The following is a 21,066-nucleotide window of genomic DNA, read 5'->3' as shown; positions in this document are numbered from 1 at the left end:
CATATCAATCTTTGTTATTTTATTAGTAAATCAGTTTATTTTTCCCTTCTTAATAATGGTTTCTTTAGCTAGATAAAACAATACCGCATCATAGGGCATTCTGATTTGATTCAGCAATGGTTACTGAACACCAACTCTGCTCTGGTTGCCAGAATTACAGCCATCAACTAGGCAATCTCTCAACTCTCGTAAGTCGCAATTGATTCCCATATTTCTCAAACTGTGGTCTATGAACCCAAGTCAGAATTACCTGGAAATGCTCATTAAAATTTTTGATTCCTGAACCCCACCTGAGATCTGCTGAATCAGGATCATTAGAGGTGAGACAGAACAATCTCCATTTTTAAACAAGCCTCCCAGTGACTCCTATACACGAAGTGTGAAGTTAGGTCACAAACTTTCCTTGTAATTGCTGGGATGAATGGTTCATAAAAACAAAACATAATAGATTCTAGACCTCCCTAAACTCACTAATCATAATCCCTGGGGACCAGGTCTGGGAATCATTTTTTTTTTTGTGATTCTTATGAAAAAAGTTTGGAGAACAATACTCTATTTTTATTTATTGCTGATTGATTGATTGATTGCCTGAGGAGGAAACAGTCACAAGATGTCTCTGTATTCCTGGTGCCTAGGTATTATTTCCCAAATCACTTACCTAGTAAATCAGGCAAAGCACCAGCCTTTCGCTTCCTAGCATGTTTTTTTTCAGAAGTATAGAATTTCCTATGTCAGATATATTTTATTCTTGCCAAGAAAAATTAGATTTTCTGACAGAATACCAGAGTCATAAGATAATTTTACAACAGCTCCTCAAAGAATACTACCTAGTTATCTCCTATTTCACCTATGGCCTGCAAAATATGTTTAGAATAATATCTCAACATATATAGGTATTGCCTAGTAATGTCTGGCATGAATTAGATGGGTGTAAATGACTGAGGAAGGAAGGAAGGAAGGAACGAAGGAAGGAAAGAAGGAAGGAAGGAGACTTAATAGTTTTAACACAAAATAAAAAGTGTGTCCATCATTTGCCCAAGGAAGGTCAAGATCAGGTTGAAATATTTGTTTGATGCTAGTTTGACTGTGGTGGGTAAAATCTGGGAAGACTTTAGAAGCAGCTATGATATTTGAATTAAGCCTTGAAACATTTCAACAGAAGGAGTGGGAAGAACATTCTAGGTACAGGGAATATGAGCCAAAGAAATGGCAAGAATAGAACATTTTTGCATAATCACAGTGTACATGAAGAAGAATAAGGGATATTACTGGGAATGACAGGGACCATGGATGAACTTTAATGCTAGGTCAAGAAATATGAAATTTTATTATTAGCCTGTAAAAATTGCTCTTGATAATTAACAAAAGGATGTAACATTAAGGAATCATACTAGTAAGAATACAGCCTGCCACCTTTGACTGGACTGAGTCTCCCTGACACAAGGAAGAAGCCTCCATTTCCAACCTAGTTACAGAACTTCAAATAAGGGGTTTTTGAATACGTTCTGCAGTTCTGCATTTATCTTGACTTTGTTACTTTCCAAAGATAAGATAAATATCTGCTTCTCAACCTCAGGCTTGAGGTTAAACCCTTGGCAAATAGCCCTTCTTTGCTTTGAGCCTATCAAAAGGTTCATCAGTATTTTTTTTTTTTTTAGATTCTATATATATGCATTAGCATACAGTATTTGTTTTTCTCTTTCTGGCTTACTTCACTCTATGACAGACCCTAGGTCCATCCTATATCATTGTTTCAACATGTAATCAGCACACAAACTTACTGAAATTATGTAATATTCTTTTTGAACTATGTCTTCCAAACCTGCTGTGTATTTTAGAGTTACAGCACATCTCAGTGTGGACTAGCCACATTTCCATACGTGGCTAGTGGGTATCCTATCAGGGAGCCCAGCTCTAGATCCGAGTTATCAAATTCAACTTTCAGAGTTGATGGGATTGTTGTAGAGTTGCATTGTCTAAGGCAGTAGTCACAAGCCCCCTGAAGGCACTGAATACTTGAAATGTGGTTATTGTAACTGAGATCCGAATTTTTATTGTTACTTTTAATTTAAATTTAAATAACCACACATGTCTAGTGGCTGTAGTATTGAATAGCACTGTCTAGATAATGAGAAGGTAGTCAGGTGTTTTGAGTAAGGAAGTGTTCTTTGAAAAAGTGAAGTTTAGTACTATTAGAATGGGGAAATAAGATTTTAAATGGGGGCATCCCCACAGTACTGCAGAGTGGCATTCTCTTATGTTAACGGGTGATTAAATTTGTTAAGTTTTCTGACCCCTATTTGATCTATCCTGACATGTATGAAAGCAATGCTATTTACATCAATTACTCAGTCAAATCTTAGGCTATATCAAGTGATAACTCAGAAAATAGCTTGTCACCCCTGTGTAATTTTAATATCTTCACTTTCCTACAGTTGACTCACATCCCACAGTGTTTGATAACCTTTAAATATTTTACCCACATAACTCCATTAGGGGTAAAACGATGAAAACTGATGCTTCAAAAACACACAACCATAGTGGCTTCATTAAGAGTGTTTCAAGCAAACTTATTCTTTGTATCAATATGATATACATGTACTCAAGTTGACTGTCAAACTTTTCCCCCTCTTATAATGAACCGTAAAATTACAGCTGGCAACCAAGAGTACTGTAGCAGATAAGTAAGGCAATTTTCCTCATCACTTTTCCTTTCGTTGTCAACCTTGTTGTAAAGCCCACTGCCTTTTCAATGAGCCATAGTGTGAAGATTCAAGATTTTGCATATATACTTAGGTCAAGCCAGGCCGGTTTAGAGCTATTCATGTTAAATAGGTTATACCAAGTGAAAGGAATGACCGGCAAATTTTTATTATGATGTACTCCTATATCTTGGACTTTAACAGGAGAACACCTTTCCCTTTTTTATTATTTTAAAAGGGACTCTAGAATTTGACCTTGCATATGCATGGCAGAAAATCTGATTTGAGGTCATTAAAATGTTACTGTGAATGATAATACTGTAAATAACAGTTTAGCTCTGCATTCTTCCAATGTTTTATACCTATATATTTAAAAATGAATTAAGAGCTTACTTTTACTCTGAAGCAGAAGTTATAAATAGGCAAACATTCCCGGAATTTGTTCCATAATAATGTTTCAGGTGAAGATACTATATAAGTCCCTACATGGCTTTTAGAAAGTTATTGTAGAAACTATTGGGACCATTTGGTAATTGCTCTGAAACCTAAACTCACCTGTAAAATGGTGATAATGATACTTCATGGAGTTGATAAAAGAATTAAATATAATAGTTTTATAGAGAGTGGTATATAAATCAATAAAAGGCACATTATTACCATGAATAAATAATGTATTTGTTACTATTGTGGCTGTTTTTAGGGATTAAACTCTGGAATTTCAAAAGCTTAATACCAGAGAAGTTTATGTCTCACTGATAAAAATTTCTGATTGTCAGACGACTCTCCTCCAGGTGCTAAATCAGGGACACAGACTTCTACATTTTGACACCATTATCTTCAATAAGTAGCTTACAAGTTTGTCCTGGACTTTGTATCCATTCTAGGTAGTTGAAAAGAAAAAGGATGTGTGAAAACACTTGAAGGTTTTAAGTGACAGGTATCATTTCAGCCCACACTGCACATTGTACGTGACTGCCTGTAACTGTGATGGAGGCTGGGAAATGGAGTCTCATTAAGTACCCAGGACTCAGAGGAAATACATTTTGGGAACAGGAAGGCATCTCTACCACAAACATAGTCGGTTTTCCAAGGCTGATATACAATTCTACACATGAGCTATCTGGCACCTTGTCTGTAGAAATGGACTTGTGCTCAACAAGAGGAAGTTAACGAAAGCTGAAATGGCTTTCTGTGAGAACAGAATAGAAACAGGAGGCCCTGTGAGAAGGGAGGCTGCACACTGGAGATTCTGCTTTCCTCCAGGAGGACCCTAAGAGGAAAGCACCCAGGTAGCAAGCAGCAGCCTCTAAGCAATCTCTGCTATGGAAGAGGAGGCTAGAAGCATTGTAGTCCCACTGAGGTTGCACTTTTATTGTTGTTTTCAAATTTAAAATAGTCCCTTTTGGTTTCTGTGTGACAACACTACCTCTGGCAATTACATTCTCAGAGTCTGACTATTTTCTGTGTATTGCCCACATTGCCACAAGAAGGGAAAACAACAGAAATCTGTTTGTTTTAGTGTATGATTTGTAAGAGATGAGAATAAAGGTAATAACTGTTCAGGATGCATCCCAGCAACATCCTCAGCTCCCTCCTATTCAAACAAAGACTTTCCTTCCACCTTCCACCTTCCATTCCCATTTCCCTCCAGCCAACTCCTCTCTTGTCCACCCCTTCAATATTCATCTGCCTTCACCCTCTCTGACAACTCACTGCCCACCCTCCTCTTCAATCCACAACTGTCTGGCTTCCCGCACAGTGACCGTATTCTTAACCTATTCACCAATGTCTTCTATACGTTTCTCTTTTAATGTTATTTCTCTGCATAATTTGGCCTAATTTGCCATTCCCAGCAAACAGTTCCTCTATCTTTTGTCTGCTTTTCTTAAATCTGAAACCCAAATGTTGATGTCATTGTACCTACTCATATTCCTTCCATGTCTCTATCTAATCTAACACCAACTCCTGTTCTGTTTTAATATACTTTCCTAAACTACCTTCACACATGGTCCCTTCTATCCAGACCCATCCTTAGGCTACCATTATTTTTGTCTAAATAACATCAACCACCGAGTGGTCACTTTCCCCCATCTTCTTCCATCTTGCCCCATCTAACTTCTTCTTGATGCTGCAGTCAGAAAAAGGAACTCTCATTAGGAGAGCAATTGCTCCTTGTTGCTATGACAGAGTCCTAACTCTCTAAGTTGGCCTCACGTGGTCTTACTCTTGTTTTCACTTCTGCTGGGTGGCTTTGCCACCTGACTTTTCAGTCTTGGATCCCGATGCCCTGAACTGCTTTCAGTTCCTTTACAAGGTTTTCAGTTCCTTCACAGAATTTCAAGGGGTTAGTCCATACAAAATAAGAGGTCTCTACATAAAAGAGTAAAAGATTTTTAAGTCAGTAGGACTGATGAAGAGTAGTATGAGAACTCTTCATTGCCTTTTGCTCAACTGGGCATGCTACATTTAACTGAATTTAAGTGAAATTTTATTGATGGCTTATGAGAAGGATCAGTTCTGGATGTTTGGCTGGCTCAAGACTGAGAAAATTAGAATTGTTTCTGTTGGGCGTGTTTTTTGCTTCTGGCTTTTTTTGTTTCTGTTTTTGCTAGAATCAGAACTGCTTCTTTCAAGATGCTACTGTTTCAACACAGTAAATGAAACCCTTGCTTTGCAACCATTCTAGATTTTTGAGATTGTCTAATGTGGGTAAGTTAGGGTACAGTAAACTGTGAGTAATCTCAACAATAACCAAATGAGGAGTGGCTGTACTCATAGAATTTTGATTGTTTGCTTAAGAAATCTGTAGGTAGACTGTGCAAGGGTTATCGAGAGGCTCAATTTTTTCAGGATTCTATTAGATGAGGGTGTATTTCAATTTTATTGGTCTCTTGTGTTGTTGCAAATATGAGGAAGTCATCAATGGCTCAAGCAGAAAGGGATGGAAAAAAATGCAACAGTGCAATTTCAGCTTATGAGAAAGCATCCCCTCCCTAGAAGTCCTGCAGCAGACTCCACTACATTTCACTGAACATAATTTTATTACATGGATAATTCTAATGACACATGATTGGGCACATATCTAGCAGAGGAAAATAGAATAGACACAATGGTCTAAAATCCATTGTGAATTTCCCCTTGGGGCTGGTCATATTGCTACTCCAAACAAAATCAAACACCTTTTAAAAAGGAAGCAATTGAAGGGTGACACTTGGGAGACAGAGGACTCATCACAGGCCATGCCCTATTTCTCCCTGGTAACAATTATCAAGGGTTTGGAATGCCTCCATTAAAACATCTGTGGGTAACACAGTCATTTAAGAACAATTTTCTATGTAATAAAAGACAACAATTTGTGTTCCATAATAAACTTTCATAATTTTAAAATACAAGTTTTTAATAATTTCTAAAAGACCAACAGGTACATGAAAAAAAATGCTCAAAGTCACTAATAATCAGGGAAACACAGATAAGAAATATACATATCTCCTCAGATCTGTTAGAACGGCTATCATCAAGAAGACAAGTGTTGGCAAAGATGTAGAGAAAAGGAAACCTGTGTGTATATAAATTGGTTCAGTCACTATGGAACACCTTACGGACGGTCCTCAAAAAAGTTAAAATAGAACTACCAAATGATCCATCAATCCTGCTTCTGGGCCTATATCCAAAGGAAATGAAAACAGGATATTAAAAGTTATCTGCCATCTTATGAATAACGCTGCAATAAACATAATAGCACAGACATGAAAACAACCTAAGTATCCATCAATGGATGAATGGATCAAGAAGAAGTGGTTTATATATACAATGGAATATCACTCAGCCAGAAAAAAGGAAATCCTGCCGTCTGTAACACAGATGGACCTTTAGGGCATTATACTAAATGAGATAAGTCAAAGACAAATATATGTGGTATCACTCACATGTGGAAGCTCCAAAAGCCAAACTCAGCAAACAGCAGAATGGTGGTTACCAGGGGCCCAAGGAATTGGGTATACGTGGTTTAATGGTACAAATTTGCAACTAGAGACTTAATGCACAGCCTAATGATTACAGTCAGCAATATTGTATTATACATTTCAAAGGTTCTGAGACTAGATCTTAATTACCCTCAGCACAAAAAAGAAATGATAATTATGTGACATGCCTGAGTTGTTAGCTAATGCTACAATGGCAATCCAATTGCAATAATTAAACGCATCTTTAAAGCTTAAAACAGAAACATTTAGGAGTTTGCTCCTTCTACTAAGAGGCACATCGGAATTTTGAACCTTATCTTCCACTCTTTCCATCTTTCCACTTTCATGATTCCACGCGTCGTAAGTCAAGTGGCTATTTTATGACAATTGTCTTATCTATTTCTCAAAGAATGTGAGGCATTTTAGTTCCAAATAGTGAACTATGCATATGATGCATACAAATAATAGGCATTTTAAAATTTTAAGATCATTCTTCCTATCAGGACTTCTAGACCCTACGCATTAATTCCTCAGATAGTTATCAAACTCTTGGTCTATCTAAGGTACTGTGGGATAGACAAGTACCGTCAGTCATTGCCTGAAAATAAAAACTTACAAATGAGGATGAAATACGCACACAAATGTCTATCACAATGATTAAGACACATAAAGCAAATAAAGGATTATATCACACTCCTTTAGCAGTGTACTTTTGGCAAGCCACTCTCACAGATAACTCACTTGAAGCTTACAGTACCCCCCCACCCCCCCTTAAAAAAAGACAAAAAAGTGAAATAGAATAGCCAGGACAAGTCTCCTTTGGAATTAGGAGGATTGGTTTTGAATTTCACTTCTGCCACTAAGTAGATGTGTAATAACAGTACCATCTTGTAGATTTCTTAGGAAATTAAATAAAGTAATCCATGTGAAGAATTAGGTGTGTATGAAGTATACCATCAATGTTAGCTACTATTAGGAATGTCACCTAGTATTAATTAAGCATAAACCATGTGAGCTGCACTATTCTAAGGATTTCCTGTGTACACTCAATTAGTAACAGCAGTAAGTGGGAATTCAACGGAGTTCTGCAGAAGAAATAGGTTTATTAAATAAACAAGTCATCATGTACTTGTAAAAGCCGACTCTTGGTCCAGCAGTTTCAGTTGCTGGAGATACAGCAGTAAAGAGGACCAAGTCCCTTCTCTCATGGGACTTAGATTCTAGTAAGAGGATCCAAGAAGAGTGTGATTTCACCTTGCGAGCACGGCTAGGAAAGATACTGGGTGAGCAGGTGGAATACGGGATGGTTTTTACAAAATGTTTAACAAAGTCTTTGACATTCCTCCTCCAAAAGGTGGAATTTAATTTCTCTCCCCTCGCATGTGGGCCATCCTTAGTAACTTGCTTCCAACAAACAGAATTTGGCAGATGTGAATCAAGCAGAAGTGACAGTGTGTACATATCTGCTGAAGCTAGGTCACAAATGGCCACTTGGCTTCCACACGGCTCCCCCTACTCCCTGGGGTTTTACAGTCTGGCTACCGTGAAGCAGCTAAGAGAAAGAGACCATGTGGTGATACCACAAGAGATACAGACAGATGCCTGGGCCCAGCTGCTCAGTCTTTTCAGGCCAGTTGTCAGGCATATGTGTGAATGAGTCTTCAGATTGTTCTAGCGCCCAGGCTTTCAGGCACTCCCACCAAAGTTGAGAGGAACAGAAATGAGCTATTCCCACCAAACTCTGACCAGACTGTAGATTAGAGAACAAAATTGTTTTTTTTTTTTGAAGCCACGTAATTTTTGGTGATTATTGAAGCACCCATAATAACTGGAACAGAAGAAGTTAAAATAAGGTATGTAGGAGGTTTATTTGAAGAGCAGATATTAGAACAGAGAACTGAATAATGTAAGGTAATGATCCATTCAAAGATTTGGAAGACAAACTTCCCAGGAAGAGAAAACAAGTGCAAAGGCCCTGAGGTAAGAATGCACTTGGTATTTTGAAGGAGTAACAAGACAGCCAGTATGGCTGGCATGGAGTAAAAGGAAGAGAAAAATAGGAGACAAGGTGGAAGAGGAAATTGGGGCAGATAATGGAGGGTCTTACTGTTGGCAGAGTTCAGATTTTGTTTTTAATGGGCTGGCAAACAATGGGCTGGAAGATAATAACAATTAAGTTTGATATCATTTAATTTATGTGTGAAACATGATCTCTCTGCCACTTGTAGGAAGAATATTCTGGAGCGAGGGCAAGAGTCAAAGACAGAAGTCAGGAACCTAGGAAGCAAGGACAGTAATCAGGAAGGGTGAGACAGTGCCTTGGTTTAGGGTCTTATCTATGCAATTCGGGGAGATGTGGTCCTATGAGGCATAGTGTCTGACTGTAGAATCAACAGACTTACAGTTGGATTGAATGAGAAGACAGACAGAAAGTGACGCTCCGTGTGGCAGGGCTCTCCTTCCTTCCTGCAACAAGTGTAGTCAGCTAGCCAGTGGCATGGGCGGCAGTGAAGAGCTTGTTGGAAATGATCAATCTCAGGTCCCATCCTAGTCCCATTAAATCAGAATCTGCTTTTTCACAATATGCTCATATAATTCACATGTAAGAAAGCATTGCTTTCAAGACATGGATATGTCAAGTAAGATGCTGATTCTTAAAGTCTGACCCTAAGAGGATCAGGTAGGACTGGACATTTGTTTAAAAAAATAAGGAAGCGAGACCTTCAAGATGGCGGAGGAGTAAAACACGGAGATCACCTTCCTCCCCACAGATACATCAGAAATACATCTACACGTGGAACAACTCCTACAGAACACCTACTGAACACTGGCAGAAGACCTCAGACTTCCCAAAAGGTAAGAAAATCCCCATGTACCTGGGTAGGGCAAAAGAAAAAACAGAGACAAAAGAATAGGTATGGGGCTGCACCTCTGGGAAGGAGCTGTGAAGGAGAAGAAGTTTCCACACACTAGGAAGCCCCTTTGCTTGCAGAAAAGGGGGGTCGGGGGGAAGCTTCGGAACCACGGAGGAGAGCGCAGCAACAGGGGTGCGGAGGGCAAAGCAGAGAGATTCCAGCACAGAGGATCGGTGCTGACCAGCACTCACCAGCCCGAGAGGCTTGTCTGCTCACCCGCCGGGGTGGGCGGGGCTGGGAGCTGAGGCTCGGGCTTCGGAGGTTGGATCCCAGGGAGAGGACTGGGGTTGGCTTCGAGAACACAGCCCAAAGCGGGCTAGTGCGCCACAGCTAGCCAGGAGGGAGTCCGGGTAAAAGTATGGACCTGCCGGAGAGGCAAGAGACCTCTGTTTCGGGGTGCAAGAGGAGAGGTGATTCCTTCCCAATGTGCCCACAGAAGGCAGAAAACTGCCTAAGTGAGCTCCAGAGATGGGTGCGAGCCACGGCTATCAGCTCAGACCCCAGAGGCAGGCATGAACCACTAATGCTGCTGCAGCCACCAAGAAGCCTGTGTGCGAGCACAGGTCACTCTCCACATCTAGCCTCCCGGGAGCCTGTGCAGCCCGCCACTGCCAGGGTCCCGTGGTCCAGGGACAACATCCCTGGGAGAACGCACGGCGCGCCTCAGGCTGTTGCAACATCAAGCAGGCCTCTGCTGCCTCAGGCTTGTCGAGCACTCCTACCCCTCCCTCCACCCCGGCCTGAGTGAGCCAGAGAGCACTAATCAGCTGCTGCTTTAACTCCCTCCTGTCTGGGTGGGAAACAGACTCCTGAGGGCAGCCTACGTGCAGAGGCGGGTCCAAATCCAAAGCTGAACCCCGGGAACTGTGCGAACAAAGAAGAGAAAGGGAAATCTCTCCCAGCAGCTTCAGGAGGAGCGGATTAAATCTCCACAATCAACTTGATGAACTCTGCATCTGTGGAATACCTGAACAGACAACAAATGTTCCCAAAATTGAGGTGGTGGACTTTGGGAGCAACCGTAGACTTGGGGTTTGCTTTCTGCATCTAATTTGTTTCTGATTTTATGTTTCTCTTAGTTTACTATTTAGAGCTTATTATCACTGGTGGATTTGTTTATTGGTTTGCTTGCTCTCTTCCTTATATATATATATATATATAATTTTTTCTTTTTCTCTTTTTCTGAGTGTGTATGTGTATACCTCTTTTTTTGTAATTTTGTCTGTACAGCTTTGCTTTTACCATGTGTCCTAGGGTTCTGTCATTTTTTTTTTTTTTTTTGTCTTTCTTCCTCTTCTTCTGAGCCATGTGGCTGGCAGGGTCTTAATGCTCTGGCTGGGTGGTGGGCCTAAGCCTCTGAGGTAGGAGGGCCGAGTCCAGGACACTGGACCACTAGAAACCTCCCGGCCCCACGTAATATCAATTGGCAAGAGCTCTCGCAGAGATCTCCGTCACAACACTAAGACCCAGCTCCACTCAACGACCAGCAAGCTCCAGTGCTGGAAGTGCCGTGTCAAACAACTAGCAAGACAAGAACACAACCCCACTCATTAGCGAGAGGCTGCCTAAAATCATACTAAGTTCACAGACACTCCAAAACACACACCAGTTGTGGCCCTGCCCACCAGAAGGACAAGATACAGTCCCACCCTCCAGAACACAGGCACCAGTACCCTCCCCAAGCCACAGAACCAACCTCACCCACAGGGGCCAGACACCAAAAATAACAGAAACTATGAACCTACAGCCTATGAAAAGGAGACCCCAGACATGGTAAGTTAAACAAGATGAGAAGACAGAGAAATATGCAGCAGATGAAGGAGTAAGGTAAAAATCCACCAGACCAAACAAATGAAGAGGAAATAGGCAGTCTACTTGATAAAGAAATCAGAGTAATGATAGTAAAGATTATCCAAAATCTCAGAAAATGGAGAAAATACAAGAAACGTTTAACCAGGACCTAGAAGAATTAAAGAGCAAACAAACAATGATGAACAACACAATAAACGAAGTCAAAAATACCCTAGAAGGAATCAATAGCAGAATAACTGAGGTAGAAGAATGGATAAGTGACCTGGAAGATAAAATAGTGGAAATTACTGCCACGGAGCAGAATAAAGAAAAAAGAATGAAAAGAATTGAGGACAGTCTCAAAGACCTCTGGGACAACATTAAATGCACCAACATTTGAATTATAGGGGCCCCAGAATAAGAAGAGAAAAAGAAAGGGTCTGAGAAAATATTTGAAGAGATTACAGTTGAAAACTTCCCTAACATGGGAAAGGAAATAGTCATTCAAGTCCAGGAAGTGCAGAGAGTCCCATTCAGGATAAATCCAAAGAGAAACATGCCAAGACACATCATTTTTTTTTTTAGGAAGGTGTAATCAATTTATTTATCTATTGACAATTATTTATTGAGTGCCTGTTATGTATTAAGATAAAACACTTCAAAAACCAAGCCAAAACCACTGCTCATTTGGAACTTACATTCTAGAAGGTGTTAGCTATAATTACTAATGCTGTTAATAACATCAAAGACTCAGAAAATCACAGAGAGCTGACTCTGTCTCATAGTTCACTTTCTAAAAACAGTACAGCAGTATTAATCCTAATCTCTATAGAGTAGATGAAAGGATTCAATGTCTTACTTTTAGATATTTCCAAATGAAATAACAATTTGAAAGGGAAGCAAAAAGAGGGAAGGAAAAAAAGGGATGTCGTTCTCTGTACAAATACTTAATCTTGTCAGGTTCTCTTTAAATATGAGTAGAGGTAGACTCCTAGAGGTCAACACTGCCTAAGGAAGCAAATTATATGTGTTTTGATGATAATGACAGTGATCCTAGTAGGCACTTCCAAATGGAATCCATTATGCTGCTGATTCAAGTATTATTACAATGAGTTCTAGTTCCTTTACTACTTAATAAATTAATGAGTTTTACTCCCTGGATGGTGGGAAACATTCTGAAAATTCACAATGAAGAAAAAATGAGTTCAAGCAAATAACCAGAGAAGTAAGAGAGAGAAAGTAGTACTCGCTTCTCTATTGTAATTTCTGTCTTTCCTGTACATGGGATGAGACCCAGCAAAACTAGAAGAGGCAAGTAAAAGCTAAATCCTTGTGCTAAATTTGTATCCTTGAGGAAAATCACACAACTTTTCAAGTTTTAATTCTTCATTTAAATTCTTCATCTGCACATCAAAGACTATAATTACAACCTCACATTCTACTTGGCTATATTTATGTATCAATATTTTATTTACTTACATTTTCTTCAAATTATACCATGCCTTGCATCTGCTGGAATTATATATATAATTGTGTGTATATATATGTATATATACACACATACATACATATACTTAATATTCTAAGTGTATATGTATATATGTATATATATATATACACACACGTATGTGTGTACATTATAATTATATATATATATATATATATAATTTTCCCCCAATTTTAGGAAGAGTGGATGAGGAATCTGACATATTAATAAAACTATCACAAATTAAATTCACAGAAAAAATATTAAAAGCAGCAAGAGAAAAGCAACAAATAACATACAAGAGAAACCCCATAAGGTTAATAGCTAACCTTTCAGCAGAAATTCTGCAAGCCAGAAGGGAGTGGCAGGACATATTTAAAGTGATGGAAGAGAAAAACCTACAACAAAGATTACTCTACCCAGCAAGGATCTCATTCAGATTCCATGGAGAAATTAAAAACCTTTACAGACAAGCAAAAGTTAAGAGAATTCAGCACCATGAAACCAGCTTTACAACAAATGCTAAAGGAAATACTCTAGGCAGGAAACACAAGAGAAGGAAAAGACCTACAATAACCCAAAACAATTAAGAAAATGGGAATAGGAACATACATATTGATAATTACCTTAAATGTAAATGGATTAAACGCTCCAACCAGAAGACACAGACTGAATGGATACAAAAACAAGACCCGTATATATGCTGTCTACAAGAGACCCACTTCAGACCTAGGGACACATACACACTGAAAGTGACGGGATGGAAAAAGATATTCCATGCAAATGGAAATCAAAAGAAGGCTGGAGTAGCAATAGTCGTATCACATAAAATAGACTAAAATAAAGACTATTACAATAGACAAAGAAGGACACTACATAATGATCAAGGGATCAATCCAAGAAGAAGATATAACAATTGTAAATATTTATGCACCCAACATAGGAGCACCTCAATACATAAGGCAAATGCTAACAGCCATAAAAGGGGAAATCAACAGTAACACAATAACTGTAGGGGACTTTAAAGGGGACCCGACTTTTACCAATGGACAAATCAACCAAAATGTAAATATATAAGGAAACAAAAGCTTTAAAAGACACATTAGACCAGATAGACTTAATTGATATTTATAGGACATTCATCCAAAAACAACTGAATATACTTTCTTCTCAAGTGCTCATGGAATATTCTCCAGGATAGATCTCATTTTGGGTCACAAATCAAGCCTTGGTAAAATTAAGAAAATTGAAATAGTATAAAATATCTTTTTCGACCACAGTGCTATGAGACAAGATGTCAATTACGGAAAAAAAAAAACCCTGTAAAAAATACAAACACATGGTGGCTGAACAATACACTACTAAATAACCAAGAGATCACTGAAAAAATCATGGAGGAAATCAAAATCTACCTAAGAACAAATGACAATGAAAACGTGACGACCCCAAACCTATTGGATGCAGCAAAATCAGTTCTAAGAGGGAAGTTTATAGCAATACAATCCTACCTCAAGAAACAAGAAAAATCTCAAATAAACAACCTAACCTTAGACCTAAAGCAATTAGAGAAAGACAAACAAAAAGAAACCCAAAGTTAGCAGAAGGAAAGAAATCATAAACATCAGATCAGAAATAAATGAAAAAGAACTAAAGGAAGCAATAGCAAAGATCAATAAAACTAAAAGCTGGTTCTTTGAGAAGATAAACAAAATTGATAAGCCATTAGCCAGACTCATCAAGAAAAAAAAGGGAGAAGACTCAAATCAACAGACTTAGAAATCATAAAGAAGGAACAACTGACACTGCAGAAATACAAAGCATCATGAGAGACGACTACAAGAAACTATATGCCAATAAAATGGACAACCTGGAAGTAATGGACAAATTCATAGAAAAGTACAACCGACACTGAACCAGGAAGAAACAGAAAATATGAACAGACCAATCACAGCACTGAAATTGAAACTGGGATTAAATATCTTCCAGCAAACAAAAGCCCAGGACCAGAGGGCTTCACAGGCAAATTCTATCAAACATTTAGAGAAGAGCTAACACCTAACCTTCTCAAACTCTTCCACAATATAGCAGAGGGAGGAACACTCCCAAACTCATTCTATGAGGCCACCATCACCCTGATACCAAAACCAGACAAAGATGCCACAAAAAAAGAAAACTACAGGCCGATATCACTGATGGACATAGATGCAAAAATCCTCAACAAAATACTAGCAATCAGAATCCAACAGCACATTAAAGGATCATACACCATGATCAAGTGGGGTTGATCCCAGGAATGCAAGGATTCTTCAATATATGCAAATCAATCAACGTGATACACCATATTAATAAACTGAAGGAGAAAAACCATATGATCATCTCAATAGATGCAGAGAAAGCTTTCAACAAAATTCAACACCCATTTATGATAAAAACTCTCCAGAAAGTGGGCATAGAGGTAACCTACCTCAACATAATAAAGGCCATATATGACAAACACACAGCCAACATCATTCTCAATCGTGAAATACTGAAACCATTTCCTCTAAGATCAGGGACAAGACAAGGTTGCCCAGTCTCACAACTAATATTCAACATAGTTTTGGAAGTTTTAGCCAGGGCAATCATAGAAGAAAAAGAAATAAAAGGAATCCAAATTGGAAAAGCAGAAGTAAAACTGTCACTGTTTGCAGATGATATGATACTATACACAAAAAATCCTAAAAATACTACCAGAAAACTACTAGAGCTAATCAATGAATCTGGCCAAGTAGCAGGATACAAAATTAATGCACAGAAATCTCCTGTATTCCTATATACTAATAATGAAAAATCTGAAAGAGAAATTAAGGAAACACTCGCATATACGATTGTAACAAAAAGAAGAAATAAAATCATATCAGAAATAAATGAAAAAGAAATGAAGGAAACAATAGCAAATACCAAAAATAAACAAATGGGACCTAATGAAACTATAATTCAAAGAGTCATGTACCACAATGTTCACTGCAGCTCTATTTACAATAGCCAGAACATGGAAGCAACTTCAGTGTCCACTGACAGATGGATGGATAAGGAAGATATTGCATATATATACAATGGAATATTACTCAGCCATAAAAAGAAACAAAATTCAGTTATTTGTACTGAGGTGGATGGACCTAGAGTCTGTCATACAGAGTGAAGTAAGTCAGAAAGAGAAAAACAAATACCGTATGCTAACACATATACGGAATCTAACAACAACAAAAATGGCTCTGAAGAACCTAGGGGCAGGACAGGAATAAAGATGCAGACATAGAGAATGGACTTGAGGACACGGGCAGGGGGAAGGGTAAGCTGGGATGAAGTGAGAGAGTGGCACGGACTTATACATATTACGAAATGTAAAATAGATAGATAGCGGGAAGCAGCCGCATAGCACAGGGAGATCAGCTCAGTGCTTTGTGATGACCTAGAGGGGTGGTATAGGGAGGGTGGATGGGAGATGCAAGAGGGAGGGGATATGGGGACATAATGCATATGTATAGCTGATTCATTTTGTTATAAAGCAGAAACTGAAACACCATTGTAAAGCAATTATACTCCAATAAAGATGTTAAAAAAGAAATAAGGAAAAGAAAACAGGCTTTCATTCTAATTCTTCAGATAGTACAAAATCCACAAAATAGAAATAGTATTCTCTATTGCGAGATTAATCTACCATAATGCCTTTTGGGGATTATCTGTCACTCATTTTGTTTTTTAAAGGACTTAGCTTTTCCTGAAAAAGTATATTCAGAATCTTGATCTTGAATTGCATGTTCTGTTTTGGGTTATTTCTACTAGAAGAACATAGTATAATTTCGTAAAGCTCCAAATAACTGTTATGTTTCTATAGTTAGGAGATGTATTCCATTTTCACTAGGAAGTGGTAAACCAGCAGCAAAATGGCCCCTTACCCTTGCCCGTTTTAATTCCCAAACCATACTCAATATCCTTTATGCTTTCCAACACAAGTTGAAAACTCTTAATTCCTCAACTGTGGCCAATTAAACGGTTTCTCTTAAAAATGCAAGCTCCATGTTGTTAGTACTAATAAAAAGTTTACCCAAATGTTCCCCTTTCATCTAATACTGTATGTATGATACATAATGTCTTAAACAAAGATTTTCTATAAAAACCACATATTGAAGAAATAACAAAATCTCTCAACACCACAAAGGAAACCAAAATGTTTCAGTAATGAGTTTGGAGACCAGATTATCCTTATGGTTCCTGCAGTTGGTAGATAAGACCATTTTTAGAAGTTTTATGCAGAGTTCAAGATGACTACAACTGTAAATTTCAGATGGGTATGTCCACTGTGAAGGTTGGAAGACAAGATTAGAAACATCTTCTTAAATTAGCCTTTTTTTTTTCCTAGTGGGTTACAACCAAGTTGCAAATCTTGAACATAATGCATTCCTAGATAAAATTTGAGACCTCTAAGGTTACAGTAAATAGGTTCTATAAAACTAAACCTAAAATGTGTGTTATTTCTTCTAGGATCCAATTGGGCCAAGCCATTCCCGATGACAAAAATCCAATTACAGCTGTAAAGGTTGCTCTTAGTTATTCCTTTCTTCGAATCAAAGCAAGTGGCAAAATGAGGTGAGTAGGAAGCAACTACCTTCGTAAATACATGGACTGACATTTGGTATCAATTTTGTGTTAGAGAATGAAAATGGAGAAGAGGATACAGTGTGTTGCAAATGCCTTCGATATAGGTTTTTGCATTTTTTTTTTTTTTTTTTTTCAAGAAAGTGACCAGAGAAAGAAAGCAACTTCTGAGTAAGGCAGAACGGTATCATGGTGAGTCAGTGGTTGAAATCCTGGCCTAGACAGCCCCATGACTCTGAACAGGTTATATCAACTTTGAGCCTCTGTGTTTTCTTCAGTAAAATAAGGCTGATTACCGTGCTGCTCTCTTAATATGAATTAGGACTAAGTGAAATAGTGCTGGTAAGCCATCTATCAAATAGGCCATGCTCAATCAATATTATCATCAGCTCAGCCATTACACAAATATGTTCTCTTCCTGGCAGACTAAGTTTCACTTTGCCTAATCCAGCTTGATGTGCACTGTTTTAGTGCTGGCTCATTTAAAGCCTAGAAAATGACAAAGATGCCATGAATACAATTACCGTGACACTTCCCTGATTTTTACAAGAGAGAACACTAGGGGTGATGACAGAAGAGATGGCTCTGCTGTTCTCAGGAATCCAACTGTGGAGAAAATGACACCTCACTAAGCCCGAGAGTCTGAACTGCGCTGATAAATTCTGCTTTCCCTCTAACTTTTCTTTTCTGCCTGATCTTTCTAATGAATCCAGTTTGTCTAATCAGCAGAATATCTATAGTTCTAAAGCAGTTCTTTTGTTGCTGAAAATGGGCCCCAGCCAGAGGTGAGAACAGTGAAACATTTATCTTGAGATCACAGAAGGAGGCACTGCTTTCTGTTTGCGCACATGCTGAGTGCGGTAACTGATCTATTCAGCATCCTACACCTGTCGACGGTGATATCACTGCTCTCAACTAGCCAGCTCCCTCCTTTCTTGTTGATTCAGAAGACCACCTGGAAGCAAGCAGAGCCCACTCACTCATCACCTGCCAGTCCCCGACCCCAAACCCAGGGTGCTCTTCATCTGCCAGAGACTTACAGAGAGAGGACCTAACAGACTCAACAAATAAGAGTTCCAAAGTTCTTTCTGTCACTTCCCAGCTGTGTGATCTCAGTGAAGTTGCTTAACCTCTCTGAGTCTCAAGTTTTCATCTGTAGCATACGACTAATTCTGAATCTCGCTAAGCTTCTCTGCAAGAATTAAGTGAGGTAATTATGTAAAAGCCTCTGGCATAAACTAGGGGCTTAGTTTTGATTCAAAAACCTCAGCATTAAAAAAAAACAAAACCCTCAGCGTTTAACCAAGAACAGTCCTTTTTTTTTTTAGTCAAATAGAACTTTCCTGTTTGCTGTTGTATACTTCTGGGTTCAGAAGACTCCTTCTCTGAGCTCAAAACACACTCCCAAGGTGATAATAAGAGCTCTGAGAGGCGCCTTATGTTTTTTAAAAATAGTTTTCAGATAATTCCCTTAATGCCACAGTCCCATTTGGGCCTCATGGTTTCTGGAATCATCTGAGAAAATGAGAAACACTGAGAGAAAGCAAGAATACAGACTAAACGGAAAAAAAGACAGTATAATGGGAAAATACTTCCTCATACAAGAAAATGTAGTGCTGTCTAATAGAAATACAAGCCACACCTGTAATTTCAAATTTTCTAGCAGCCATATTTTTGAAAAACTGAGACCAGCTCAAATTTTATTTTGTTTAATCTGATATATCCAAAATATTATTTCAATGGGTAATTAATATAAAAACCAGTGAAGCATCTGACATTACTTTTTGGTACTTAATCTTCAAAACCAAGTTTGCATTTTACACTTACAGCACATCTCAATTAAAAATACCCGTGTTTTACGTGCTCAATAGCACACGTGGCAAGTGGCTACTGTATTGATAGACTTGGTATAGAATCCAGTTTGCAGTTGTGTTGAAAATGATTAAATTCATAAACCATTTACCAAAGCCAATGTACACATCATTTTCAAACACTTGTTCCAGTTAGAAAATGGCTTGAAAAGAAAAATAATCTAATCGCACTGAAACCATTCAGTGAGCGAGCCTTCTGGTTTTAAACCAGTGCCCCCTGCTGGGTATGTGCCGGATTAAATAGTAAAGAAAGAAAAGTTCTGTCACAGTTGACACTGGCCTAGACTTGAGCACCAAGTAATTTTTATTGTATTTTCCAGAAAACGATCAACTTAGATATATGCAGTTAACTAGCACTTGACTGTACCAAACGTTCCACTGTCCTAAGAATGTTAGTCCCTTCTCACCTTGGCAAACAAATGGATACACAACTATTTCCAACTCAGCAAATCCAAATGGGCACTCCTAACGTCTGTTTGACTGTAAGAACTTTAAACATGAAAAGGATCATTTAGACTAAAAGATGACTGGACTTTTTATGCACCTTTGTCACCAGAAGCAGTCAAGACTGCCGGCTGCTGTTAATTTAGATTGAAATCACCAAATCCATGTTTCAATTGACAGCTCATCAATGACAGCTTCTCAGGTGGGATTTCCTGACCCTGCTTTTGGTGAAGGGGAGGAGACAATCTCAATAGAAGGTCTCACAGCTGCAGGAATGATAAGGATGACTAAGCATGGGCCCGGCTTTTACTAAGTTTGGAGAAAAGTTTTCTTTTCTTGACTTTTTCCCAAGAAAGTTTTCTTTTCTTGACTTTTTCCCAAGAAAGTTTATATTCCTTGGTTAAGTGGCTTCAGATGAAGTGTACAACATTCACAAGGGAATGCGTAACCTTGACTTATCAAAAGGCCACAAGTGAACTTGTTCCCTCTTGGAGCTGATCCCTCTGTCTTGCCCCTCAAATCCCTGCCTCTAGTAGAAGCACACCTGTGGCTCTGTCCACCCGAGACAAGACGACTTTCTACCTGAGCTCTTAATTCTGCATCACAAAGAGCCTTGGGATCAGCTGGTAAAGACTGAATTCCCCTTAGATATGGAAGGAGGGGAGAGAACTAAGTGGCTGATCAATTGAAAGCAAATAATCTTTCCTGGCTCCTACGACAGGCTGCAAGCCCATATCCACATCCAACCTCCTATAGCTTTTACGGTTCAGGAAGTGAAGATGTACCAGGGAAAGGAGTTGTTGAGAATGAAGGGCATGATAAATACCTTATCTTTCCTGCCATCAAGAATAAAGAAGATCAGGGCTTCCCTGGTGGCACAGTGGTTGGGGGTCCGCCTGCCGATGCAGGGGAAAACGGGTTCATGCCCCGGTCCGGGAGGATCCCACATGCCGCGGAGCGGCTGGGCCCGTGAGCCATGGCCGCTGAGCCTGCACGTCCAGAGCCTGTGCTCCGCAGCGGGAGAGGCTACAACAGTGAGAGGCCCGCGTACCGCAAAAAAATAAAAAAATAAAGAAGATCTTAAATTACACCAAAGGCTTTTGTGGAAAACATGGTAGAGCGTTTGAAAGTAACTCTCTTGGGAGCCACACGTAGCTCGACCTGAACTCTAGTTCCAGCACTCACTAGCTGTTTGATGGGGCCAAGTCTTTATGAACCTCGGCTCCCTAATCTATGAAACGGGATGATATCATGACT

This window comes from Leucopleurus acutus, assembly GCF_964270905.1.
Source record: "Leucopleurus acutus genome assembly, chromosome: 10".
NCBI classification, from domain to species: Eukaryota; Metazoa; Chordata; class Mammalia; order Artiodactyla; family Delphinidae; genus Leucopleurus; species Leucopleurus acutus.
Note: the sequence above shows the minus strand (reverse complement) of the source record.